This window comes from Haemaphysalis longicornis, unplaced genomic scaffold, assembly GCF_048455015.1.
Source record: "Haemaphysalis longicornis isolate Haplotype H1 unplaced genomic scaffold, Haemaphysalis longicornis Haplotype H1 scaffold_8, whole genome shotgun sequence".
Classification (NCBI taxonomy): domain Eukaryota; kingdom Metazoa; phylum Arthropoda; class Arachnida; order Ixodida; family Ixodidae; genus Haemaphysalis; species Haemaphysalis longicornis.
This window is the reverse complement of record NW_027526445.1, coordinates 34,709,324-34,728,556: the sequence shown is the minus strand read 5'-3', so window position 1 is coordinate 34,728,556 and position 19,233 is coordinate 34,709,324.

The window sequence follows — 19,233 nt, the reverse complement described above, 5'->3', positions numbered from 1 at the left end:
GAGACACTAGCTCCACTGGAGACCTAGGAGCTGAAGGTGAAGTCTTTACGGCGATGGAATCTGAGACCTCTACCTCTGCATAGGAGTGGTACATCTGAGTATGCGTGGGACATTTCCCTTAATAAGACTTAGAACCAAAACCGGCTTACATCACCGTAACCATTATGACGCAAAGGACACAGCAGACCCACATCTGTTGACTTAAAGACGAGAGGCCTACTATGAGACATACAAAAACGCATAGCTTGCGATCAAACTTTTAGGCCTTTGCCATCCCACACGTCAGCAGTTTTGAGCGTCTCCACGAATATTTTTTTTTTACTATTTAGGGGTGATCTCTTTTTGCCAGTCACTCTCTTCAACCAATTTCCACTCGGCTGGAAAACTGGCTTGCATCCATTCGCTTTGCTCAAAATAATTTTCTTTCGTCGTCGCTGTATGTCCACGCTATGCAGCGCAACGGACACCTCATTTGTATATGTGACTAATATGTGGGGAAAGTATCAGCGTTCTTATATCAGAACACAAGCTGTAGTCTGCGTAGTTTTCCCTATAGTAAATGATTACCGACGCGCCAAAAATGGGTTCCATGGTAAAACTACTATGACACTTCATTACTGACAGTGACCAGAGGTAGTCTAATACCGCGAACGTTCTGACCGCTAGTGTAAAAATGCTGCCCCTGCCTTTAGCTCCGAAGCAAGAGCGTCACTACCTACCGGAGGAGGAGATTTGTCAACGCTTACTTCACCCCATCCCTCGCCCCCAATCCGCGCTAAGAACGTGGTAGGGAGTCATGTCAAACGAGTGCAAGACACGAAACGCGATTAACTAAGGCGCTGTTCGAACGGGTGCATGAAACAAAGTCTTGCAGTTTGTTTTTCACAATTATCCTACGTTTTGCTTAACCAGCTGATAAAACTTTGAAGGTCTACTTTTTTAATTTTGTAGACAAACGTTGGGCTGTCCTTCTCATGGTGCCTTCATGATGCTTTTGTTTTCATTAGAAAAATATGGAAGCCACCTTCAAAATTGAAATGCGAAGACTGTGAAAACCCCGTAGCTAGGGGTCTTTCCTAGCCTTAACTTAGCTTTTTCTATAGCTTAAAGTGGCAACGCTTGACACGCTCATGAACGGCTTCCCGGTTCCTATGCTGGCGCCTCGCGTCTTCTCCGGGAGAGAGCATTTTCTTAGGACTACCCATCTTATCGTTAGATCCGACACTGATATGCCACCGGGTGCACATGCTCTCTATCAACAAGTACAACTGCACGTCAGAGTAAACGTCATCACAGGCGCAGCCAATTGCCGACGTGCGCTTCCCCACTTCACCATCTGCGTCGTAAGCCAAAACTACCAACACCTGCCCATGGTCTCATTACCTCCTGGCCACTTCCCCTGACTCAGCTTGGCCTAGCATCTTACTCCTCTCTGCTTTGATGCAACGACTATTCGACGACGAAAAACTCGGCTTCCCTCCAGAACATCTGCACCACGACGCCCACTCTCCCCCACCTCGCGGGATTTTTGCGGCCTCGAGTCTTCCATTCACACTTCTTGGCGCAGCATTTTCTTCTCGCCAGTTTGATGCGCCGATTTTTGAGCAGCGTGCGGAACGGTTGAAAGTCAAGCATAAAAAACATCTCCGTTTTTAAAAGCTAACTACGTGTTATCGTCAATAAATACACGAGTGATAGTTTTATCAGCAATATCGGTGGCGATAAAGGTGAATTGTAGGGTTTATTGCGCCGACGCAACGCAGCCGAGGAGGCGCGCCGTATTGTAGGTCTCCGGATAAGTTTTGACCACTTGTAGATCTTTAACGTGCTCCAGAATTTCATGTACAAGGGCATTTTTGCTTTCAGCCATCATCAGAGAAGCGGCCGCCATGGGCCGAAGCCGCCGTGGTGGACTTGCGACGATAAAGGATATTGCATTTAGGTCGTCTGTCCTGCTGTAAAACGTCGTATGATATGTTTCTGAATGGCATCGATAAACACGAATTACAACAGTTACTCGTAAGTATACGCCCCCGTTCGCGCACATGTATTTACAACCGACAGTATTTATTTTAATTCTTTACACCTCCAGGGTTATTTATCAAAATAAAGGTACCCTGGGTTCTGGTTGCAGGGTCAAACACCAGTATCACTTCCTTCACGATATCTACATTATATGGATAACTACTGGACAACGTGGTAGAGGTGGCTTTCCTCGCACATTCTTGGACTGACAGAAAGACACCTAAATTTCCCCAATCCGAGTCATTTTCAGCTTCTCCGTAACTAAAAAAAAGAGCACAGCGATTCCCACTCTCCCTTTTCCGAAGAGAAGCATCCGTGACATTTCGGGCGCGAACGTTAATGCCGTGCAGAGCGTGAAACGTGAGGTGCCCATTATGAATAAATTCCGCAGCACGCGCTAGAAGTCGAATTCAATGTGAGTTTTATTTTGCATCGCCAAAAAGAACGATGCGGGCAGACCCTGGCAAAAAGTGAAAACAGAATCACTTGACGCACGCCCTAGGCCCCGTCTACACGGCATGTTCCGAAAACGCACTAAGCGTAAATGACATTATTATCTCGAATTTTACCAGAACAACACAATCTCAGATGAACTTACGATTAAAGCATCAAAAAGCATAAAAACAAAGCAGGAACAACACGGCATAAAACTAACAGGGAAAACGCTGATTGTAGGTATGAAAAAACGACAGACAAAGAAAGGAAAATATGTAAACACAACATTACAAATGAAAAGATTAGATAGATAAGGCGCTTATAAGCTCAACTAGTAAACATGTTCCAGGAATTACACCCCTTGACAACAATTTATTCAAAAGTGAGTGCAGGGTGTGCCGCATAATTTTTTCCGTACATTGTACAAAAGGAAAGAACGTGCCAAGTTTCTTTTTTGCAAAAACAATATTTTGAGAGATTTTGTATAAGACAGGTTATTTCAAGAAAGCTAAGTTGGTTGTGTCGGATACATTACATATATTTTTGGGCTAAATAATATTCGTACATAGTATAAAAAACTGATATGTTGAAACGAGTAAACAGTTATCCTGTATGAGCAAGGTAGTCTACGTTTGCAGTATCGCGTACGGTTTCTTCTGAAGCATGCATATTTTATTAATATTTGCTTTTCTGCTGGTACTCCCAAAAAAACATTAATTTAGGTGCGATACGGAAAGTACATTACAAATTAAAAATATTTACGATAACTGTTGTTCTGTGGAAACCGTTGAACATAGTCTTAGAATGTGTGGCCTACTAGGTCCTCTTTTTTGAAGATATAGAACGCCTTAAAATCAAGGGCCGGTAACTTTAAAGACCATCATAGGACCATGGACGTGCCCTTAAAAGTAGCGTCAGACTCCAAAAAGTTTGTTTTCTTAATTGGAGGACATTGGCCACATTTCAAAATTGTGAATTCTGTGACAGAAGCTAAAAAATTTGCCGTCAAGCCCGTCAAGCCAAGCTAATTTGTTTCTGTTTGTTTTTTCTGCCCACTTCTTTCTATGGCCTGTTTTCACTACACTCCCGACCCCTAGCAAAGAAGCATGCAAGCGATTGCAAACGCCGGCAAAACTCTCTGCTTTCTTCAATAAAGAGCCTTCTGTCTCCTTGCACTGGCAGAAAATATCGAAATTTAGCGAGAATTCCGGTGCACTTTGCCAAATTACCAAGTGTGAACTGAATCACAGTGTCCCAGCTCATGGTCTTAATTAAAAGTACTCTCAAGAGCTTGACGGCATCTAACAAACTGCACCTATGAATTACCCATGTATATACACATATCGGATGAAGTGCAAAATTGTCTTGTACTGCCAAGAATAGCTTTCGTCTTTTTTGTGTTTATAAGTTTAGAAAACAGCACTTGCTCAGATCTAGATAAACTAAACATGAGATAAACGGCATTGGCAAAAGGCGTCTGCATACCCGCATCCGCGACGCAAAACGTCAATCCGGGGGTGTTGCGGTAAAAGTTTCTTTTGCCTTGCCTATGCCATTTTAGTTACAACTGGTTCTCAACGTACTGAAAACCAAATGAACACTGGAAGACTTGCCGACATCGCCGCAACTTATAATAACATGCACAAAACCACTTTTAACCTTAGCCATGTTGACACGAATGAGGCGGCCTTTAGAAGTGTGTTATATACGTGGTACTTCTTTCGGCTCTCCATTAGCCACCTGCTATTCACTGTCCGGTCGACTCATGGTCGAAAAATAGTGGTTGTTGTAGTTTTCAGTAGTAAATGTATTGGCGTAGGGATATGACAGAGCGTCTAGTAAGCGCGATTTCCTGCCTGAGGAACATTTTTTTTTCTTTCCTATTTCAACCATTTCAACTGTTCTTAATTTTGGCGACCATTGTAGCATGTACTTAGGAGAGGCCGTTGTACTGCTTAATATTATATTATTTTTTCTGCTGCAAGCCAAGAGAGCCCAGTGTGGTCATGGTTTATCAACTACAAGATAAAACTTTCGGTCGTACTATCGCGGTCACACTTAGTGGGAACACGGGAGCGCGTGGCGCGAGGTACTACTAGAGCTGCCTAACGGCGCCGCGCGGAAACAGCACGCATGCGCGTTGTGAGGGCCCGGAGAGTACAGAGTTCATCTCGCGCATCACGTCACTGTGCGGCAGCGCGTCGTCTGCTCAATGCGAGCTGCCGGCGCTAAACGAGCAGCAGACGTTGCCAGCCGCCGTGAACCGCATTTGCAGAGCAATTTGTTGCTGGAGATAAAAATCACATCGCGGTTCGTTCCTCAGATGCGCACCGCTATTCTGCCGCCTTGGCGTTCACAAGCAAGAATTGCCACCGCGAGCTGATGAATATTTGATGCGTGACCACAGTGGCTATGCGCGGCCACTGCCCGCATCGTCTGTGGTGGTATCATCTTTAAGAGAAATTTTGTCTTTGTGGGCGTAATTATGCCCGCAACGCCAGCCATGTTGAAATACGTTTTACGACAGGGATGTAGGTATCTGCGCATATATATCTTTTGTGGATGTTTTTACTTCATCAACAAACTGCCACCGCTTTCCTGAAATTCTTTGGGTTAAGAGACGCTATAAAATGCGCACACAATCGCGCCAGTGACGGAAGGGCCGTAGCATCTCAACATGCCAAGAGTTCCTGAAAAAGACAGGTGCCGGATCGGCGCATTGTCGAAGAGGGGCTACTGCCTGCGACCAATCAGGGAACTCCTGAGTAGGCCCCTGCATACGGTGAATAGGATTGTCCTAGCATACCGCTACGAAGGCCGAATCCGGGACGCACCTCGAGGCCACACTGCCTGGGGTTTGGCCCTGGCGCCCGCCCATACGACCCCCTCGGTGCAGGCACACCTTCAGCAGACCGGCAACAAGCAGCTGGCATGGGTGCCAAAAAGAGCCGACCTCAGCATCATCGAGAATCTTTGGGATCGCGTGAAAGTGGCGCTGAACCGGACCCCCATGCCTTCGGCCACTGAGGACGAGCTGTGGGCCGCAGTGCTCGCCGAATGGCAGCGGCTGGCAAGCGACACCTCACTTGTGACAGCGCTCTACGAATCGCTCCCGTCAGGAATGTCTGCTGTCGTGGAAGTCAACGGCGACATGACGCACTAGTAAGGGCGTCTCAACTGGTTCCTTATTATTTTTTACTGGCCCAGACCACCGTCTTTTATAAGAAAAGCTTTAAATAAAGTGTTTCTCTCGGCCATTTACTTTACAGCACCTTTGTTACTTTTTCATTTGTTAATAATTTGCGCGCTCGCGTCAGCGATAAGCCCATCGCTGATACATTTTCGCCTTGAAAAGCATACAAAATGTATTTATCTTGAAACAAAGTTCGTAAAGTTATGGTTCTGCCTATTGCGGAGCTCGAGGGGACAATTGTTATCTGAAAAAAAAAAAACTAGACATCTGCAGTTGTTTATTACTGCGGTTCACGGCCGCTGGCAACGCATGCTGCTCGTTTAGCGCCGGCAGCTCGCATGTAGCAGACGACGCGCTGCGGCCCGGTGACGCGATGCGCGTGATGAGCTCTGTACTCTCCGGACCCTCACAACGCGCATGCGTGCTGTTTCCGCGCGGCGCCGTTAGGAAGCTCTAGTAGTAGCTCCGGCCACGCGCTCCCGTGTTCCCACTAAGTGTGACCGCGATAGTACATGTTCATTGCAATAGACGAATACACACTATTGGGTGCGCTGCAGCGGAACTCGGTGAAAAGACGAAAGCGTGATACAAAACATGACTGGTTATCTTCGGCAACTTTAAGAAAACATTTTTGTAGACCGGTCCTTTTGTCGCTGTTTCCAACTAGTGGCCGCAGGCAAGAAATAAGGGGTGTATCAGTTTGCGTCAATGCAAAAAAACTGCTGTGATCACGGGTGGTCTGTGATTAGGTAGTCTGTAAGCGCTAGCGTTTTAGCTCCTCGAGAATACTACTGCTCCCAGCTTGACTTTCGAAGCGAAGTGATACTCGGATCGGGAGATCTGGTAACGCTTACTAGACCCAAACCATCACCCCAATCCACGCAAAGAATGTGGTGGCGAGCGAAGCCAAACGCGTACGAGACAAAACATGATATTTTATGGGGCGCAGTCCTAACGAGTGCAAAAACAAAACCCATATGTTTGTTTTTTTGCCTAGTTTACCTTATTTTGGTGGCCTAGTAAAACTTGGCAGGCCGACATTTTTCTCATAGCAGACAAACGTTGTGCCGCCTTCTTCACAGTACCATCATGATGCGGCTGGAACATCTATTTTTCATCTAAATTAATTATACTAGTGGTAGTACTGTAAACAATATTTCCCGCGGAAACGTTTCCGTGGCCAGGTTGTCGTGTGAGACAAAACAATATCTATTTCGCAATCGGGCCGATAAGGCGTAACTAACATCAGTAATTTGTCCGTATCCTCCTCCCTTTCACGCGCGAGTATTTAAAGCCGACGGTAATTTCTAAATCTTTACACCTTCATGGTGTAAATGAAGCTCGGCTTCCGGTCGTTAGAGCAAAAATCAGTATCACGTCTTCCATGAAGCCTACAATACATTATGAAAAATTGTGCCTCGCGGGAAAGTTGGTTTTTTTTGCAATGTATTAAGCTTACGGAAAGACCCCAAGTAATTCCGCTTTCCGAGTCCCATTCAGCTTCCATTCAACACAAAGATCAACACAGCAACTCCAACAGACTCTTTGCCTGAGAGAAGCCAACGTAACGTTTTGGGGACAAAACATCCCTGGCCATGTAGCCGATGCATGAAAAACGAGCTGCTGGTCACTGCCGAAGTACCACAGCACACGCTCGACACGATATATACAAGAGTGTCAAAACGCCGTCGGGTACTAGCAAACGTGACAAAATACCTCCCTTCCGGTATAACGCTTCAAGATGCTGCGTATGTGTCTTTTAGCTTTGTTTTGCTGTTTTCAAAATAGCTGTTGTTTTTTGCAGAGTGTGTTAAAAGAACAAAGCGCAATTTGTTTGCAATTTTGAGCGTAATAATTGAAATGCAAAAAACTAATTTAAAAGTTAGGCATATTGACGTGAATTAGGCAGTTTTGAAAAATTATAATCGGTATATTCTTTTTTCAATAGCCTGGCTATTGCATTTTAACCAGTCCATGGTTGCAGTGTAATACTGTCCCCATTGTCGTAAATGTGGCTAGCGGATTCTAGAAAATGGGTTTGTATAGTGATGTGAAGCAGTGTGTTGTGAGCGTGGTTTCCTGCCTAAGAAATATTGTTTTCAATTTCAACCATTCGAACAACAGTGGAATCTGGATAAACAGAAATCGTTTAAACGGAACAGTAGCCTTTGAGTTGATTGGTTTTGTATTCAGATAATGTATAAACCTGTAATCAGAAATGAAATTTCCGCATCACCGTGTAAAGGGGATCAGAAGTGGAAATTCTAGTGAAATCCAGTTGCATGAAAATCAGATTTTTTACGGCTCGTGCCAACTACGTGCCGCAGGCAAGAAATCAGGTGCGTAACTGTTTGCGTCAGTGCAAAAGAACTGCCGCTGTCACTCATACGTGTCTACATTACTGTTCCGATGTAAACGTCGAGCCAACAAGAAGCAAAAACAGGTACATAATTTAGAGGACCGACGGCTTTTTAATGGCACAATTAGGGTAGGGCTTTCACGATAGCTAACGACAAAAAACGGCAGCATGTTCTAGTAGTGGTGCGAGGCTCGAGAAACAGCAGAGCTCGCGGTCTCTCTGCCATCGTCGGAGACCCAGCTCTTGCGATTTACAAGTATTTGCGAACATGTCACTAAAAGTTTGGCATGACTGGAAGGCACGATCGTTTTGTCTGGAGACTTTCACATTTCTTCCAAAATGACTTCGTTATCGTTAGCACGCTCTAGCGCCACCGCAACAGGCACCTCCACTAAGGCTTCCTTAGCGCAAACATTCACGCCCCGATTGAGGCGTGAATGTACGTGAACTGCCGAGAAGAACAGCACACGACAGGACGCGACACGGACGATGGTCGGGCTGTTGTAGAAATTAGATGCTGGCTGACGCTGGGCACTCCTCACGGGGCGCACGGTCACGGGTGCTTGGTAATTTTTTGTGAGCTCCACACTTGGTGAATGCCCATGCGGAAGCCTTGGTGATGGCACGTGAACCTCACGAGGCGCACTCTCACGTGCGCTTGGCAGGGATGATTTTCCGGTAACCATCGACTGCGGAATTAAAACTAAACAGCTCTGCTATGGCAAAAAACGGACGTGATCTAAACGGCATAGACAACATGCGTGACAAAAAGCGTTGTCCGAATAGACTGCGCGCGAGCAGGGCGAGCGCAGAAGAATTGAATTGAATTGAGAATTCATAGCATTCAAAACGGGAGGAGCGAAAGGGACGTGGCGCAGCGTGTGGGTAAGAGTGAGAGGAAAGAGTTCCTAGGCGGATGGCGGAAGACTACCCTCTTTCAACGACATTCCTGGGTGTCATTTACACATACTTCTAAATCATAACGCATGTTTTCAATCATTAAAAGTTACCCTTATTATGGTATTTTTTGGCCTTTCGCTTCCCCTAAAGATTCATTGGAGATGCTTCTTAAAATACCAAGTTTTGATCTGCATCTGGTCCCGGAACTAAGGTCGTTCTGTTCAGTGATAGCTGGGAAGAGCGTTTAACTCGGTTAAATGCTCTTCCCAGCTTTTACTGAACAGACTAACCTTAATACACACCATATTAAAAAAACATGTCCCTGTGTTTTTGCCGCCGCACCTTTCCATAGGGGCGATTTCTCATGCAAGCCAGTTGAACTTGGCAAGCGTTGTAGTCCCAGACAAAAGCCAGGCGACAGGCTGGAGGTTCGCTTGTACCAATTTTACCGTGAGGTGCACACCAAGGCACAAGCCAGCAGGACACTTTCAACCTAGGCAATGGCGCAACGCGGCACGATGGCTGCAGGCCCCGCCAGATGGACAAGGGTAAGGGACCCCTCGCAAGGGTTAAGGCCGCTTTTCAGGCATGAATCCCCTTTGAAGGGCGCGCACTCGACCACAGACACCTGCACCTAATAAATAAATCGGTGGGTGCCCGGTGCTACTAGGATTCGAACCCGGTACCTCCGGCATACGAGGCAAGTGCTGTACCTATGAGCCAATGCTAAGCTTCGAAAAAGTTCTTCTGTTTTTTGCAGCTGCCCCTTTCCATTGGGACGATATCCTGTGCAAGCCAGGTGACCTTCCCAAGCGTTTTGGTCCCACAATAGGGCCGAGCGCCAGGCCTGGGAGTCGCTTGTACCTATTTTACCGTTAGGTCCTCAGAGCCTCCCAGGTACGCGAATACATGCTTTCCACAGCCATGGCGGACGCTCAACTCGCCACCACCTGTGGCAGGACACACCGCCAGACTCTTTCACCCACGGCAATGGCACAACGCCGCATGATGGCTGGGGACCTCGCCAGATGTACAAGGGTCAGGGGCCCCTCGCAATGGTAAAGACAGGTTTTGAGGCCTGAATTCTCCTTTGAAGTGTGCGTATTCAAACAGGAACGCCTGTACCCTTTAAAGAAACCCGTAAGTGCCCGGCGGGGCCAGGATTCGAACCAGGTACCTCCAGCATACGAGGCGAGTGCCGTACCTCTGAGTCATCGCTGCGTTTTACAGTTACGACTCCTTCCACTGGCGCATTTCCCGACGAAGTCTGGTAACTTCCGAAGCACGAGATCCCCTGAAAGGGGAATCCTTGTACCAATTTTTCAACTGGTTGGTGCCCCGCGGTGCCGAAGTACCTACCACTTTTTTGTAACCAATGACATGGTCCGACGTGGTATTATTAATTCCAGGACCCCGGCATGGAAGGCGCCTCTAACGAATTTTACTCTGGTAGGTAACCAGTGGCTGAAGTCGGGGAGCAGCAGCCTCCCCCGTATGCCGCAGTGGAAGAGCGTGTACAAACCATTTATCCCTTGCCCAGGCAGTAGAGAGGGCGCTTGTACCCTTTTGACTGGTGGGTGCCGAGCAGTCCCGGACCTCGCAAGATGAGGGTCGAGGGGCCTCTCAAGTGGCCTCCCATCTCTGCTTGTGGGCAATCTCGAAGCGGTTATTCCCACGTCCAAGGCATTCAGAGGCTCAGGGGACGCTTATACCCTTCAAAGAAACCGGTGGCTATTTGGCAGCCCAGGATTTAAACCTGGCACCTCCCTCTTAGACTACGAGTGTTTTACCACTCGGCCGTCGCCATACATCTGAAAGTGCAAATTTGAGGAACTTTTGTTTCGTTTTTTTAATCGGGATTGTCGATATGGTCAATCTATTCAGTAATGGTGGGAAGAGCGTTTATGTACACTTTAACAGACTGACACTCCAGAACCTTTATCGTTGCAGATGTGGTGGGTAATACTATCAATCGTGCATAAAATGCAGCTAACACGTAGCCGGCTTTTAAGAGCGGCGCTGTTATAAGCTTGAGTTCTTGCCTAGCTACGCATACCTCAAAAATCGGTTAATGGAAGTGTAGAGGACCCAATGCTAGGACAAGAAGTGTGAGGGAAAGACACGAGGAGGCAAGAATCCGGCGTGAACCATGGTCTAAATAGTGTTGCATTATCGCAGTGATGGAAGCAGTCTGTGTTGATTTTATCCAACCGACCAAATTTCTTCCGCTTACGGACTAGCCAGAGTCACTATTAATAATTAAAACTACCTCTGAATTGTCAGTGAGCGGAAGCGGTTTGGCCGCTTGGGTAAAACTAACAGACACTGCTCTCATCGTCGCCATGTAAGTATACCCCTTCCGTTTATGCGCATGTCTTTACAGGCCAACGTAATTTTTAATTCTGAAACATTCTTGGTAATTCTGACAAGTAAATGCAACTCGGCTTGTGGTCGTAGTTGGAAAATTCAGCCTTACTTTTTAGCAGACACCTACCACCGATAGAAAGCGACTGGGCTTCGCCGGAAAGTTGGTTTTCCTCGCGCGGTATTGGGCTTACGGAAAGGCCTCAAGAACATCTTCCGCTATACAAGTCCTATTCAGCATGTCCGTAAAATAAAAAATACCACAGAAACTTCACTCTCCCTTTACCGAAGAGAAGCCTACATAACATCTTAGGGACGAAATTTAGGGCCACGCCGTGCATCCATGCAAAGCGATCTGCCGATCACTGAGCCAGTGCCCCACCACACGCTAGACACAAGATGAAGAAAACATCCAAGAGGTTTCTGTGGAGCAGCGTCGTTGGCGCGAAATGCCACTCCGGGAACCACAATTTCTTTTGCGGTTCAATTTTTTGTTGGCTTTGTTTTTTAAAATTTTCGCAACATTTGTTTTAATCGAAACTCTGAGTAAAAAGAACAGTGCATACTTTGCTGGCATCACCGCTATTTTAAGCAACAATGCAAACAGCTTTTTTTGGGCTTAGCTACGTTAACATGAATTTGGCAATATTTAAAAATTAGTTGTTTATATACAGTTATTTTTCTCCTTGCTTTTTGAGCCAAGTTATACAGTGTAATAGTTCCCTGTAGGTTGAGGTTCCTGTGAACACTGCGGCTCTAGCGAATATTGGTCGTAGTTGCGGGCCTGCGGGACATTTTAAGTGTTTTTGATTGCGACCAATCGAACCATTTTATTTTTGGTGACCCGTGTTGTATTTGCCTAGTAGTGGTCTCTGGATTGGCTAGTGTATTCTTTGTTCGGCTGGAAGAAAAGACGGACACAGTATATTCATGTTTCATGGAGAATAAAACGTGTGTGGAGGATAAACATGTTCATTGCAATAAAGGGCTACGGCCTCTTGGGTGCGCTGTAATAAAACTCAGGTCAAAAACCCCAAGCGATATGAAACGTGATAGTATCCCTTCTGCCATGTTACGCTATGATTATAGTGTGCCTGTCATTCAGTCACTGGTTCCAAAACTACTTGCTGCAGGCAAAAAAACAGGTGTGTATGTGTTTGGTTCATTGATGATTGATTGTGGGGTTTAACGCGCCGACGCAACGCAGGCGATGAGGCGCGCCGTAGTGGAGGGCTCCGGATTAATTTTGACCACCAGGGGATCTTTATCGTGCGCCGAAATCTCGTACACACGGGCGTTTTTGCTTTTCGCCTCTATCAGAAAAGCGGCCGCCGCGGCCGGGAATCGAACCCGCGACCTCGTGCTCAGCAGCGCAACGCCTTAGCCACCGAGCCACCGCGGCGGGTTTTTGGTTCATTGCAAAAGAACTGCTGCCGTTGCTAATACATGTCTCCATTAGTGCGCCCGAAATCAGTGTCGAGCCTACTCGAAGCACAAACCGGTACATACCCTACAATACGAACGCGTTTCTTGCCCTAGTAGTGCAAGGTTCCGGAAACAGCAGACCTGGCGGCCTTTCTCCCGCAGTCGGAGACCCGGCCGTTGCCCTTCACATGGATTTCCGAACCTGTCACTGAATGTTCTGCATGACTGGTAGGCACGGATTGTTTTGTGCGGAGGCTTTTACACATATCCCCAGGTGGACCGCGTTAGCACGTGCTAGAACCCGCTAACCAGCATCGCGAAGAAGTCGTCTCTGGCGCGAACTCGGTGTCTGTGCTTCCCACTTCCGGCCCGAATGCGCGTGATCTTAAGAGAAGAAGAGGGCGCCAGAGGTGTTTCCATGGATGATGGTCGGAGTGTGTTCGAAGATCGAGCTGGCCGACGCTGGGCACTACTCACGAGGCGGACGCCCACGGGCGCGCTTTATTTTTTAGTTTTTTTCGAGAAATGAATTGGCCTGACGTTAGGTACGCGGACGCATCACTATACCCCAGTAGGTCAGTCCACGCCATCAGCATAGTCAATAACCAGGGACTGGAGCTAGCTTCAGCTTCTATACCTACAAAGGACATCGACACCGCCGAAGAAGCAGCCATTGCCCTTGCAGCTACTACTGGCAAAGAACATGTCATCATCCTATCAGACTCCCAGACGGCAGGTCGAAACTTTCAAATTGGACGCATTTCATCAACAGCAGCAAACATTTTATCGGCCCACCCCGATTTACCCAAAATTTTCATCATATGGACACCGGCTCATTCATCACTGGAAGGGAATGAGGCGGCTCATGCCGCAGCACGAGCCCACACTCACAGGGCGTCTCCTTCTGGAATGTCAGCCATTCCTTCCATTAGCCCAACGAGAGAAATAATCCCCAGAAGGTACAGTGACATCCTGGCCCACTACCGCTTGGGACGAAGATCCTTTCCGCCTCCACATCTCAACATGTCTCGCGAAGACACGGTCATCTACAGACAGCTACAGACTAACACATTTCCACGTGGTACATTACTACACTCAATGCATCCGACACTGCACACATACACTTGTAAATTCTGCGTGGAGCCATGCACTTTCTACCACATGGTATGGGAGTGCCGCCACACACCATCCCTTGCCCCAAACCCAAATCCCTCACTTGAGCAGTGGGAGGGTCGGTTGACCAGCTCCAACCTGGATCACCAACAACATCTGGTAGACTGGGCGAGACAGGCAGCCAAGGCCCAGGGCTTCCTGGACTGAGGAGGTCCCCCACCTGGCGGTCAACCCAACCACATTGACTGCTCAAATAAATGTTTATTCCTCCTCCATTGCGAGCTCCACACGTGGTGTACGCCAACTCGCAAGCCTGAACGACGCTGGGCGCTTCTTACGAGGCGCATTCTCACGGGCTCTGTGCTGGGCTCGGTTTTCTGTGAAAGCTCGAAGGCGGAAATAAAAGCTTAAGCAGCTTTGTCGATAGAACTATCAACGCGATCACAGCGGCATAGGACAGATCCAAATAAACGAGCCTATCCCAAGACGCAGCATGCGAGAAGTGCGAATGAGGAAAAATATGTTTAATTTAACATAATTGCATTCATTGTCACTGCGTCATCGCAATAATCGCGGGAGAGGAAAAAGAGACGGGCGAAGCTTAAGGGATAAGAGAGGAATAAAAGCTACGCGGAAGAGCGGTAGAAGACTAACCTCTTGCGACGCCATTTCTGGTGGTCGCCTACACAAAGTTTTTACTCATAACACACGTTTTCAATCATTCGAAGTTCCACTGATCATGTTCCTGTTTATGACAGTTTGAGCACCCCTAAGTTTTTCTTGGAGATGCTTCGTAATATACCAAGTTTTGGTCTATATATGACTCCGCAACTAAGCCCAATCTGTTTTAAGTGATAGCTAGAAATTTATCCCGCATAACATTGCTAAACTTCATTACAGATCGTCCTCTCTCTCTCTCAAGTACCTTTAGTTACGTGATAGTGCACTGACGTGTATTGCCTGCCGTCTTATGTTTACGTCCATTTCTGTAGACTCCTTCAGATGAGCGCTCAATAGTTGTCAAAGGTATTTATGTACATCTACCACTTCAGTAATATGACACATGGAGAAGGGCTAGTACAAACGCCGTTTTTCTAATTACCAATACTCGCGATTTCTTTGTTTTCATTGAGATTTTGATTTAGATTTTATTATGCCATTACGAAATTTTCTCTTCAAGCTTTCTGCCTACAGGGCGACGACTGTGGATACACTGGAAAATTAATCAATCTCAATATACTTGAATCTCTTTATTTCATGAGTAACAACTCCTAAAACACACCCCTTCGTTTGAAAGCTAAGTAACGCCATTTTTTTAACTAAAAAGTTCTGGAACTGTCGTTTACGTAAAAGTTGAATCTGCGTACATTGCGAACATATTCAGCCATGGCCACGCCCTACAAAAGACTTGGGTAGCACCGTACCAGCTGCTGGAAAAAATGTGGGGCTACGACTAGCTACTTTGAATAAAGAAAGAACAATGATTCATGCCAAGGTACTTTCCTGCGGATGTGTTATCATTGTCGGAACGTGATGATTTCGTATTTCCCCAAAAAATCGATGAGAATATGCGGGGACGATACAGTAGGAAATATCTGCATGCAGGTGTTTTGGCTTAGCACCTTTTGTTTCGGATGTCGCGCAAACGCGTCCCCTACAAGTATTGAACCCGAGTTTTCGCGTCTCATTGCGCACCTATGAAAATGACAGGGCAAGTCATTTGTGGCTCCCGACGTTACCCTCGCTAGGGAACGAAACGCTCCAGACTGCTTTTAGGGTTCTCGCAGTATCAATCTTCTTCGCACACTTCCCCTGGAAGACAGGAGTTTGCATTTGATTGTAGAACTTAGGTGGGGAGTTAAGGTCCGATAATTTCTACGGCCTCCAATTTGTGGAAAAAATTGCAGGGACGAGCAGAGAAGCACCCCTGCCTTTTCACGTTGCACTTAAAAGTACCAGGTAACATTGAATCCTGTATAGATGATTTCTGATCCATTTGTTTTTAACGGTCCTTTCGTTCCTTTTTTTGTCGTCCTAGCTCTCGATGATCTCGACAGCAATGCTAAGGACTGCTTTGTGTAGTGGCGGCCCACACGCTGACGAAGACGACAGCAAGAATTACAGCGGTTATAAGATGTTCTGTCTTAATAATTCTTAAAGTCGTTTAGGAACAATTAAAAGCAGCCAGATGCTGCCACATCCACACCCAGTGCACCAGTCTAACGAAACCACTTCCTCCAGGACAGCTACCAATCTCCTTGCACGCCAGGCTACAGCAGTACACAGGTTTCCCTACCTCAACTTCGTTTCTCCAAATGAACCTATTGCTTTTTTTAAATCAACATTTTCTGCATCTAGTGTCCTTCCCAAGTCTCGTACGTATGCAGACACGACATCTATATGGCAATGATAATCTTTGCATTCTCTTCCAACTGGCGTCCACGCAAACCCACGGCACAAGCAGACATGGATTCTCCTCTTAGGATCATCCAGTGGAGTTGTCGTCGACTAATGCAGAAACTTCCTCAGCTCAGCTTGTGGTTTCGTAAAATTTCTGCCTGGGTGCTTGTTACGCAAGAAACGAACCTTCAGATGTCGCGCACTTTGTCAGGATTCAATTCGTTTTCAATCCCATCACTGCACAACTTCTCAAAAGGGTCAGCCGTGGTTTTCGTTAAAAAACAACTGACCGCTTCCCAAATGAAAACCTCTCCTCTGGCTTCCCCTACCGCGAAGCTGTTGCTGTCACCGTGGTTTTTGGAAAACGGCGCCTGACTGTGGTGTCAGTCTAAAGACGGCCACAGGGGAGGCTTCTATTGGACTCCGATGCAGCCGATAATATTGACTGGATTGAAGCTCTCCGTGATGTTGTACCTGACCCATTGCTGATAGGAGGTGACTCTAATGCGAGGCATACAAAGTGTGGTTATGCAGATTTTCCGTTGCGGGGAAATATTCTTGTCGAAGTAACTGACCGGGCAAACCTTATTTTGCTCGTTGATGGAACGCCGACGATGTGTGTTCCGCAGCGAAACCAGGAAACGCCACCCGATCTCACATGTTCTTCCGTAGATATCAGCGCTTCATGGATTGTGAAGCCAAATGTTCTGGGAAGTTATCATCATCCCATTATAAATTCTCTAGAGAATTACACTAACACGTACAAAGTTGGGCGAAGAGTAACTAATTGGGACAAAGTTCATGAATTCTTCACATTCGCGCACGGAACGGTGACAGATAGGGTCTTATAGGTGAAAGCCAAAGCTATGAAGGCTATCAAACTAATTCCTCAAGATCCCGTTCCAGAATTCTGATATCTCAACCGTCGAGCTGTTTCTCTTCGAGCTCAACAACAATTGAAATCAAATCCTTCAGACCCGGGTAGGCGAGCAGAGCACAACAGGTTTCGCGCGAAATACAGCGATATTCAAAAGGCCTGAAACGGGAGCAATGGCACGAGTTCTGTAGTAGGGTGAACCGTGCCTCGCAACCACAAAAGTATGGTATGTTAATATTACGATGGCTGGTGCCAAGCCCTGTCGCACTGCTTTGCAATTCCTCATAATTAGCATGGACGTACCGGCTAGAAAACTTAGGAAAATTTTAGCTGACAGCTTCTTTTCAAAAACGAGACATGCAGACCCTACACGCCAACGCCGCCCGATGATCAAGGTCCCCCGGACAACCTATTTACCCTAGCGGAGTTAGATGACGCCCTGCGCCTTGGCAACGCCAAAAGTGTGCCAGGTCCAGACGGGGTACCCTACAGCCTCATTAGGAACCTTCCCCATAACGGCAAGGAAGCTCATCTAGACTACTACAATGACATATGTGCTACAGGAGACGTACCACTCACATGGAAAGAAGCATAGGTCAAACCAATTCCCAAGCCTGGCCAATTACTAATTGATCCTGCGGCCTTCTTTCTCTGGGCTAGGTGTCGGCGATGGGAGTTTTTTATTCCTTCCAAAGATATTGTTTATCCTTTGATTTCTTTTTCTATTGAATTAAGCGTTCAATACCTAGTGGTGCATAGGGAGAAATTTTATTTTTCATTCTTTTTTTTGCCCAACAACAGGTCTGTCACTCATGGGGCAGCCGATAGGCAGGCAATGGCGTCACTGTCTCTATCAGCAGCCGAGGAATACTTCTAAGGGTTAGGTGGAAAAACCAAAGCAGGTACCATAGTATCTTGCTGGCGACCAACCCTGGTATGTGTACTAAATAATCACGATAACACGGTCAGACTGGTAACCAGTATTTTCACTCATCACAGTGTTCTGAACGTGCGCAAGGAGCTAGCGATGCCCAAGAGGAAGATTCCTCGGGGTGCCTAAATCTCCTTACGTGCTTAAAAGGCGACAACCTAGCGGCACACATATCAACAACTTCTTTGGTTCTACATAAGATGTCCGTGTCTTTCCTCGCTGCCATTATTTGGAGCGAATTTCTTCGACCGGTTTTTTGCCCCTACACCGTGTTTCTATATCTTTCTTTCGTTTCGGCTCCTCGTCTTATGGCGCCAAATACGTTAGTAAGCAGACTGCCACACGTCACAGCCTCTATAGATTGATGATGCTCCTCCGAACATGGCGTTAGCGTTAAAGGAAAAGCAAACATCACAATAGTAATAGTCGCACCGCTAGATAATCCCTACAGCATTAGAGCATTTTATTTCAAAAGCAGCAAAGCATGCTTGCGAGGATCGAGTATTTCTGGGGCAAAATGACTATTGCCCAAGCCTCTCAGTTGCAGTTACAGAGAGAAGTAAATGATGCAACAGAAAATTGATAATGAGGGCAGAAATTAGATGGCACAACAGCTACACTCAACACGTTGGATCTAAAGGTGATGTCTCTAGAGCGATGGAATCTGAGACCTCTACCTCAGTTAACCCTGTGAAATCTACGTCAGTATATGAGAGAGACATCAGAGCACACCTGACACATTTTCCTCCGTCACACTTAGAACCACAACCAGCCGGCATCACCGTAACTATTACGACAAAAAGAACCCCCCAGACATATATCTGTTGACTTAAAAACACGAGACCTACAATGAAACATACAAAGTCGCGTAGCTTACGATCAACGTTTCGGCCTTGTACCGTTCCAGACGTCAGCAGTTTTAAGTGTCTCCCTCAACCTTTTTTAGTCCTTATTGGGGTGGAAGCTCTTTTTATCTGTCACTCTCTTCAACCAATTTCTACTCGGCCAGCAAACTGGCCCGCGTCCATTCGCTTTCCTGAAAATTATTTTCTGGCGTGGTCGCTGCATGTATAAGCTATGCAGCGCAACGGACACCTCGAGTATAAGTGGCAACATTGTAACTAAAAGTATCAGCGTTCCTTAAATCAGAACGCAAGCTACAGTCGGTTTTGCATACTTAAATGAATAACCCCGCGACAAAAATATGTTCC